At 36.7% G+C, this 10,138-nt stretch overlaps 2 long non-coding RNA genes across 3 annotated transcripts in view; one reads left to right on the top strand and one right to left on the bottom strand.

Annotated features, from left to right (window-relative positions):
* LOC146465702 (uncharacterized) overlaps positions 1-10,138 on the bottom strand; it is a 90,818-nt gene that overhangs the window by 26,685 nt on the left and 53,995 nt on the right. For both annotated transcript variants that reach the window (XR_014868212.1, XR_014868211.1), the window contains exon 3: positions 461-675. This is a non-coding gene — a long non-coding RNA (uncharacterized LOC146465702). The remainder of the gene's footprint in view (positions 1-460; positions 676-10,138) is intronic.
* Positions 2,952-3,745, top strand: LOC146465707 (uncharacterized). The gene is made up of 2 exons (XR_014868188.1): positions 2,952-2,995; positions 3,518-3,745. It is a non-coding gene; the product is annotated as an uncharacterized LOC146465707 (long non-coding RNA).

Genomic DNA, 10,138 nt, shown 5'->3' with positions numbered 1-10,138 from the left:
TGGTGAGACACAGTCATTCACAATATGAAAGCCAAAACTAAATCGAACTTCGAGACTGGTCTCCAAGTGGTATCACTGCATGGACCAATTTTCATTTTGTATATTTCTAGTGAAACGTAACAGGCGTGCAACCATTTGTAAGCAGTGCGGGTTGCAAAACAATAACATGTTCAATAACAAACCAATAAACCAATTAAATCGCTTTATTATTGTGTCGCAGTTTCCGTGCGAAAGTTGGAGCTTTGTTTTAAAAGGCAGGTCAAAGCATAAATCTATAGCCGATATTCCAGTTTGACAAATAAATATGACATTGGTGGCCTAAATTCGTTGTGAGAGTTTCATAATTTTAGTAAATTATCATCAAACAGTCACAGTAAAAAATTCTAAGATCACTCGACGTGCACTCTTAGGGTTAATTAAAAAAAGTCATATTCTTGCTTGTTGTACAATTGCGTGTTACCTTTTGAAACGCGTTCTTCGTTACCAGGGTGCAAAGAAGTTGATAACAAAGTGATTTTTGTTCTCTGCCCAAACGTTATCCATTTGTAGGTGGAATACATCTGGAGTGCACTGCATGCGACTCAGAGTTCTCAATAGAAAGTGTAAAGTTTGAATTGTGTGCCCACTTATAAACAGCAATAAGTGCAAGAACGAACCTCGCTCCCTGTCGTCATCCTGTAACAAAATAAAACACAGTCTAAGGTCAACGAGGTAGATACAGAAAAAAGGAGGTGGAGGAGGAGCAGGAGGAGGACAACAACAAGGAAAAGTTATTAAGCAGTGTTCTTTTTAATGATCAAGCAAAAAATGAATTTCGTGGCACAAGTTAAAGAAAAAATCGATTTCAAATCTTGAAATTTCGGTATTTCTATAAACTAGCATCGCGCTAACGAAATTATGCGAAGAAAAAAAATGGATACTTTCTTTCAACGGGGAAGTCTGTTTTGTAGGCCGTAGTGAGCCTTATACCAAATATGAACAATTCTAAAGTGAAAGGCGGCTCTAGGTGGTTTGAGAAATTCGAAGCTATCTTCCAAGACATAATTCAACACGTCCCGTAACTCGAAAATGATAATCTTTCTTTCAAACATTGATTAAAATAAAACATACTTTAGAACTGGCTTCAGCTGTTGATGGTAGAAGTAAAATACGTCGGGCTTCTATTTGTGCCAACGGCTACTCATAAGCAAAAATAAAAGGAATCGATTTTTCAACTTGTGCCACCGAAAGCATGATGCTACGAAAACTTCACTATAAGTATCTGACCCGGAGTTCTAGCATTTCCACCCCTTAATAGTGGGCACTGCCTGTCTATAGCTAATAAATTATGATTTTAATAATACTAATTACGAAAATAAATGACTACTAAATAAATGAAAATCTGTGTCAGCAGTTTAAATCCCGATGCTTAGAGAGTAAACAGGGGAAAAAACAAAACAAAACAAAAAACAAGTGTGTTATGAGAACAGCGACATGATAAGGGTGTAGATTTACCTAATTTTCTTGGTACTACAACAGAGAATGCAATATCACAAATCAAAAAAAACCATACCAGTATTAAACAATCACAATATGGTGTACTTGAAACATTGTTCGTCGCCAAGACGGTATTCCTTTACTTTTAACTAAATGATCTTGTAAGTGTAACACCAACAAGTTGTGTAACTGAAAGCTATGCTACTATTCTGAGCGCGCGTTGGATATGAGACGATAGATAAGCAACGAGCGCGGGTGGAATAATTGTTTTATTAAAAACATCCAAGAAATATTGCTAGACCTTGCTGATTTCGCTTTGCAAGAATGAACAGAAAAAAGGCAATTTAATGGTCGCTGTTTCTCAGGCATGGTATATAATGGCTGATATACCATAACCGCTAACCCAATCAAAACTCTGGAATTGCATTATCCAATAATCACGTTTTTAATAATATTTAAGATAGGAACTTCATTTTCTTAAAATGTTGCGTCCAACTAGTTGATGATACTTGGACAGTGTAAAGCAAATCAATTATAGCGCTACAGCGAATAAGTGAACACGCCCTGCAAGCCAGCCGTGTTAGGGTCAAACACAATAGGGTGCATTAGCAACGACGACGGAGACAGCAACGAGAACGTAAAAAAAAACCAATAGGCTTAATTACCAAACAATAACTCTGCACGTGCATTACACTTTTTGGTACATTTCCTTGCCGTCACTGCACCGCTAGGACGTGAAATTTTCTGATGTTACGTTTTATGGAGGACGTAAATACACGAGGACGAATTTTTTTTCTTTTTCTAAACTTGGGTGCGGTCTCCAAGAATTCAACTCCAGAACATTTCACCTACATTTGACATTTAAAGCGAGTTGGAATAATCGCGACGACGTTTGAGAAAACGCAAATTCGTTTTAATAGTAGGGACTTTACGCAAACAAGACGCCGACGGCAACGAAAACGCCAATAAAAGAAAAGGCTTAATGAGCTAAACAATGCTGTGCATGTGCATTACAAAATTTGATACATTTCATCGCCATCTTCGGCCAAAAACAACGTGAAATGCCCAAATTCAAGGTTTTATGGAGAGCGTGAGCTTATGACAGTAAATTTTCATCCTCTGTGCTAACTTGAAGACCGTTCCCACCAGTTCTCTCAACTCGAAGCGCAGGCGAGCCCTACGAGGCTAAATTCTCATACGGTTTCGAACACGTTTTCGAAAAATGTTTCGTTCTTTCAATGGTGGGAAGTCGCTGTGTTGTTCAGTGGTATAGCAACTGCTCTAATCGAGCGACAGGAATTGCGCTGCATGCGAGTCCGGCCGACAGAACGAGAGATGTGTGGGTCCAGTTTGTTGTCTTGCACGTTTTGCTATTTTCTCGGTTTAGTTCGAGGGACACTCGGGCATTCCACCCAAGTCAGTGAACACAAATTAAACCTGGATCTTTTGAAAAGGGTATAAGCGATCAGGAGATTGTGAACCTGAAAAAAATCTCCTGAAGGAGAAGGAGCGGCAAAAGGTAAGCTTATGTAATGAGTGGGCGAAATGTGTGAATATTGTTTTAATCTTGGGTGATTCCTCGATACCTTGTTCAGCACCCATACAAATAGCAGTCACAAATTTTTATACACATTTTATATTGCGTTTCTAAAGTACTAAACTTTGATTGAACGAGTAAATAATGTAAGTGCAACTAGCTCCCGGAACTAGCTTTTCCCTCCGAAGCATTTCCAAAACATCTCAGTGCGATAAGAGTAAGCTTGTGTTTACTTTGCTTGTGCAAATTAAGCTTGTGGCAAAAACTGTGCAAACAAACGCGAAGAAAACCACTGAAACCACTTTAATTATCCATTTTCACTCAGCTTTGGATAAGGTGGTCTTTGGCGTTTACAAAAGGGTTCCTTTTTTCTTTTAAGTAGTTTCTTGAAGAAATAGTTTGAATTTTTGGTTTAAGGAAGGTTTTAAGAAAACCCCACATTTAGTTGTTTCTTATCAATTAGATTCAATTGGTAATGTATTTTAAATTTTGAATCTTTTTCAGACGCTGAGTTGCAACAACTTCAAAACCCAGCTCTTACTATTAAATACAGGCCAAAACAAGCCTTGCAGAGCACAACATGTGAAAAATATGGACAGCCAAGAAAAGGCCAGTGCTCCTCCTTAACTAGCAGTTGAAGAGCACTGACCTTCCTCAAGGGCTTTTCTTGATCTTTTGTCCTCAACCACCAGTTGACAAATAGAATCAATAAAAAAAACTCTTTTCTCTCCATTCATCATGCCTCCTCTTTGTAACTCTTTCCATTACATAGGCTTCTGTTTTAGGGACTGGTCAGAAATTAGGGGGGAGGGAGGGAGTGAGGTGGAGATTTTAAATTGAGCAATGAAAATGATGTGACCCTCCATAGCGATTCAAATGAAATTTCATGACCCTCCCCCTGAACAGGTAGTACAATGTAGCTCAAATACCAGAAAAAGAAAACAAGAATGGAGGCAAACTGTAAGTTACTTACTGGAACCATTTTGCCCAAACATAATTCAGATCATCTATAGAGCCCATTGACATCATGTAACTCCATTATGCTAGACATTTCCTTTACATTAATACTTTAATACTTGTCTTGCTTTTGTTAAATAATGACTCAAATTGACAAATTTTATTTTGTCTTTTATATATGACTCGCTCTTCCTGTCATACTATAAATTATGATCAAAAGAGCATAAATTTATGTGACCCTCTGTTTTTCACTGCTTATTTTTTCATGACCACCCTCCTGCCCCCTGCTAATGGGGAGCTGAAGCACAGACATTCCTGAGCCATGTATAGCAACCAGAATTCAATTTTTTTCTCTTTTGGTGTGGTTTTAAAGAAATACTAATTTGAATATAAACAAGACAATATTAATATGGTAGCCATTTTGGAATAAGGTTTATGGTTCATTGTCTGCAGTACATTAAGGGGGGACTTTACCCGAAATTTGAATGAAATTTGAAGTGGTTTTAAGAAGGGATAGAAGAAAGAAAATGATTTTTGGAACACCAACAGACAGTTGATACCCACACAAGAGCACCCCAGGTCGCTAGTGGACTAACTTGGTATCCGTCTATTAATTATGAACTACAAATTCTTATTTTAAAACTTCACTAATTCTTCAATATTTCTTATTTCTCTTAATTTAACCAATCCTTCTAGAAAAACTATCTCCTCCCAAATATACCTAAAAATCACCCCAAAATTTACAAAACACCTCACAACATAGATTTACAGGATGAACATGAAGTTTTTGGATCGCTTGAAACGTGAACGAGATATTTCCATTAAAGCCATGTAAAGTGCGGTAAGATGGCGTTTACGTTAAGTTCCCCCTTAATAATTTTATTTTTATGTTCGTTTGAAAAAGAGTGCCAGAATCTTGTTTCACCAATAAATTTGTTGTTGTACAAATGAAATTGAATCTACATTTGAGAAAAAAAATCAAAGGTGGCTCACAACAGTCTCAACTTTACTACATTTTTGATAGCATGCATTTGCCCAACTCTCACTGCACCAAAAGTGAAAGTATCAAGAACTGTTACCACAGCAACAGTGTATCAAACTCATCAAAACTTGCTTGGGGGTTTGCCCTTAGACATGTAGGACAAAGGATGTTTGTTGTTAGGTTGATTTGACCCTTTATTAGAATAAGCAAAAAAATTTCAATTAATACCTGAATCACAAACTTTAACTCCCAAGAATATTGTTTTCAATGTATATTTGCAAAATTCCTACTTTTCCTCCCCTCATTTGCCTAGGTGGATGCTTGTTACCAGAAAGCATGTTAATAAATTTTCATTTATAAAGCTATTCATTTCTTCAGTAGTTTAAAGCATCTAGTGCAGTGGTGTTTAACCTGATGTAGGGCACCTTACAAAAATATATGTACACAGAAAAGACTGTTACTATTACATTGTTCAGGATGATGCAAGGGAAGAAAACAAATCATTGCAAATTGTTGTTGCCTTGCAAATTTATTTGTTTATTGATTAATGTACTTATTCAAATCTGGATACAATGATGTCCATGCAGCACCAGCACTCTCCAGGCTTGGTAAGTCGCTCAAGGGAGCAATTTGAACATTTGCACCTGAGAAAATATTGAACCAAGAGGAAGCTTAGCATCAATTACAAGGGAACGATCAGCTGAAATTCAAGCCATTGTACAGGGCTTTTCACTACAATTTATATTCTTTTTCCATGGTAAAAAAGCGCAAAAACAGTAAGCTTGCCGTGCACTCTAATTTAACACCAAGGCAAACTTTCGAAAGCAAAGCTAAAAACCTAAACTTGACTTCGATTTCAATTCAACTGAGTCTCCGGTAGCCTCCCTCCGGGGAATGAACTGACTAGTAGTCAACTGAAATTGTTGCGGATTCTCAGGCACTACACTTTTAAAGCTTGCCTGTTTTGTTAATACAACAAATAACACATCTAAATATTAATCTCTATCTCTAATATCTTACCAGAGAGATGAACGACTCAGCAAAGTCTGCTCTTCCTCCTCTTGTAGCAAAAGAGCTAGCTGCTGAACTTATTCGGCTGCCTCTTCTTCAGACGGAACTAGCTCTACAGAGTCATGACTTCTTCATTTCCATTGCCTATATCATGCGAAGACGATCCAGGAGAGCTTTCTGTGGTCAAAACAGCTCTGAAATTCGTCGCCAGAAGGAGAATTACAGTACTCGCTCGATCAGCGAGTTGAGAGTATTACGTCACGACAAAAACACAATAGGTTTGAATAAAAATACCGCAACTCCAATCACTTTCATACCGCGGGCTCACTGGAACATAAATTCATAATGGCGGACTCGAAAACACCACTTTTCAAGGCTCAATATTTTCAATTTGCGGGGCCCAAACTTCATTTCAGTGACCAAGACAGGTACGGCCACATCGGATAAGCTGTAAAGAACGTTTGTTTGTTTCATACGTGACATGAAGTTTTGATCGTAGTAGCACTTTAATGTTTTTACTTTAAAATGTGAAAGAAAGCCTTTTGAACTGAACGTCGGTTAAACAGAGTTTCAAGAACTCAGAATTCCCATTGGAAACCGCAAAAATCCTCTTTAGTTGATGATCCCAAATAATAGTTTGTATTATCAAATTTATATCACCCGAAGAGAGCTAAATAGGTAATTTTAAAACGTTAGTTCAAAATGCCTGGGAGAATATGTCCCCAGCCCACTCTCCTTCCCCCTGGCGCCTCGACTCAGATGTAAATAAATAATAAATAAATAAATAAATAAATAAATAAATAAATAAATATATATATAAATAAATAAATAAATAAATAAACACTTCCATAAATAATATTTTTTCACACGCTTTATTTAAATACGCAAATACACTTAGGTTGCTTACACTTATATAAATTACTTACACTTATACAATATTTGAATTTTACAAAGTACTTTTCTGTTAAGTTAAAAGAGCAAAAAAAGACAACTAAGTAATCGAGAAAAAGAAAAGATGAGAAGAAAAAATTATTAAGATAACAAAAGAAGTTAAACAAAAAACTACAAAATCGAGCCTATGCATTACCTTACATATGAGAGTTAAAAAAAAAATGCATCACATCATTCATTTTGATTGAGAGCAGAAATTCCATTTAAGCACATTTTCCTAATTTCCATTGAATAGTAAGTTTGTTTACAAGTTCATCTAAAGACAATTCTTTCTGAAGGTGTTTAGAGGAGAAGATATATTGTTTGACCAAGATGATGAACAAATCTAGCCTGCGTCTTTCGGGGTCCGAGAGCAAATCAGTTACATGATGTATATCACCAAAGACAATTTGTTCGTTCGAGAGTGTTATTGTAGTACGTTGGCACTGGTTGAACCATGATATAATTTGTGAGTAAAGTTTTACAGACTCCCTGCAATCAATAAAGGTGTGTTCTATTGAATCAGCACTAGAGCAATTCTCGGTTTTCACTGTCACGCCATTGAAAAAAAAAAATCAAAACCATTCCATGAATGAAGTCAAGAAATTGACATGGTATAGAGGATAAATAAATAAGGCATCTGTCCAAGTGTCAGGTCTGTGCGGCACTCCGTACTCGAGTTATTTGACAAAATGTTCCACATAAATTTGTAGAGCTTAGTATGGAGACGCCATGTTTGTGTCCCTCTGAGGGGCACAAACATGACGGCCGGAAATACGAAAAAACATCTGGAGTTCACTTTTGCCAGAAAAGAGGTTTGTTTGCCCTTGTGAATTTTCGAATGTTTAGATTAATATTTCTCCTCAAACTTAAATTGTTTAGAATGCTGAAAATCACCCGAAGAGTCATTTTTAAGATACAGAAAAGCTCTGTCACCGCCGTCCTCCTTATGTCACGCACGATGGAAACTCGGAAATTGAAACTGTTCTATTTTCAAAAGGAAGCACGACATCGAGCTAAGAAATTGTGAACAGACATATTTTTAGGTAATCTTTCCTTGAATGAAGGTAAAAATTTTGTAGGCCTCCCAGTTTTGAATTCTAGAATTTGGTGACGTCACGTGAAAACCAAGAATATATACATTTATCGTTATCCGCTAAATGAAACAGTTCGAGTTCTCTCCTCGTTACAGTTATTCTATGCAGAAAACGAAAACAAAATTGACGGAGTTTGTTATCCTTAGTAAAGCGGTATATATCTTGAAACTTATTTGACCAATCAACAAATTTTTCTGGGAATTTATCCTGCCACGTTTTAACACCACTTGGACCAATGGAGCCGTGATTATTGAACAACTGGTAATAATTTTTACAGCGCGCTTCAGCAAGATCAAAAAAAGGTCTTATTTAACGGAACGGATGCGGAAGTCGAAGAGAGATCAGCTGCAGGTACAAAGGTTTGTGCTGCTCTCCTTTTCAACTCGGATGAAATGGCTGAAATTAGTTGAAAGTAGTGCAAATAATTTGTGGTAATGTTAAATTTGTTGCTAAACTCTTCATATGATAAAAACTTGCCATTTGTATTTAGCACATCCTTTCCTGATACAACTCCGCCATCAAACCATGACTTCCAAAACAAGGTAGCATTGTCTATGGTTATCGACTTGTTATTCCAAAGAATGAATTCGCCATTTGGAAGGATGTTAGTTGTATTCTTGAGATCTTGAAAGCACTGAAGAAGCCCTCGATAAAAGAGAGGCAGACCTGTTTTCAAGAGTTTTACATTATAGTTGCATTTGAGGAGAAATAATAGGCTGCCATGTTCTCGAAAGTAGTAATTTGGGATTGCCTTCCATTTATCATCAGACGTGTCCGGTAGTCTACCAATCCAAGCTAGGCGTAACGATTTAATAACTGTGTGAAAATTAACAAAATTGATTTCCCCTTTTACTACTGGTTGATACATAAGTACTCTTTTTATCTTGTCTTTCCTGTTTTTCCATAGAGAGGCAAAGAGATTCTCCTGAACAGTTTTGATAATCGATTCTGGAACAGTCAGCATGGATGCTGCATAAACTAACTGTGATATACCTCAAGCTTTCGCCAATAAAGACTTGCCATATATCGTGAGATCTCTTGAAAGCCACAAGGTCAATTTGGTTTTCATTTTCTTTATCTTTGCGTGAAAGTTTTCTTCAGTACATTTATATATATTGTAGCATAGATGTACTCCAAGAACTTTAATGGGTTCTTTTGTTGTCTTAAAGTCAAGTACTTTCAAATTACTATCTTTCATGGAACCCATCCACATAGCTTTTGTTTTCTTCTTATTTAACTTTAAACCTGAAATATTTCCACAACGATCCAAGATCTGTAAATGAGATTTGAGTGATTCAACATTTTCTGTTATTATAGTGGTATCGTCAGCAAACTGTGAACTGTGAAATTTTGACCTCTTGGCCGTCTGGGAGGGAAATGCCTCTGTAATCTGGATCTTGGCGTATTTTTATTGCTAGTAATTCCACAGCGAGGATGAATAAAAGAGGGCTTAGGGGACAACCTTGACGGACTCCTCTTGATATATTAAAATAAGTTGTCAAAAACCCACCATTCATAACTGCACTTTGTACACCGTTATAAAAAATTGAGATCCATTTTTTCACATTTGGGCCAAAATTGAAAAAGTTCAAAGCTTTAGTAATGAAATCCCATTCAGAATACATACGCCCTTAGAGTGCGCAGTTCCATGGCAGAAGACCATATTTTTTCATCATCCGGTTGTGAATAGGTCTCTTGTAAACAAAAAAATATTGGCTTTTTGCTGTTTTAAATAGCAAAAGATTGCTCTCCTTTTGTTTGGATTTCTTTTACCTCGCACATTTAGCGAGATAACTTTTAGATTACCTACCATTATTATGTGAAAAAAAATGGTTGCATACAAAATATTGTTAAGTTAATGCGAGACCCAGTAGCTAGACAAAGTACGTGACAGGAGACGAAAAAGAACTTAAAACTTCTGGGAATTGATAAAAATAATAACGTAAATAATTGTTGTCGCTGGCATTTTCTGCTTATTTACTTACAAGGTAGTACCTGATGGCAGTTCAGACTGCAAAACAAGTAGGTGTTCCAACACACCAACTACAGCACTGATCACAGTGGTTGCCTCAACAATAAAGAGATCAGGAATTGTTCGCGAGTTTATTGATGTCATCGCAGTTCAGGACAATTACTTTTGACAATAGT

The sequence above is a fragment of the Pavona decussata genome, unplaced genomic scaffold (genome assembly GCF_977016875.1).
Source record: "Pavona decussata unplaced genomic scaffold, jaPavDecu1.1 SCAFFOLD_155, whole genome shotgun sequence".
Classification (NCBI taxonomy): domain Eukaryota; kingdom Metazoa; phylum Cnidaria; class Anthozoa; order Scleractinia; family Agariciidae; genus Pavona; species Pavona decussata.
Note: the sequence above shows the minus strand (reverse complement) of the source record. Positions and strands in the feature narration are given on the sequence as shown.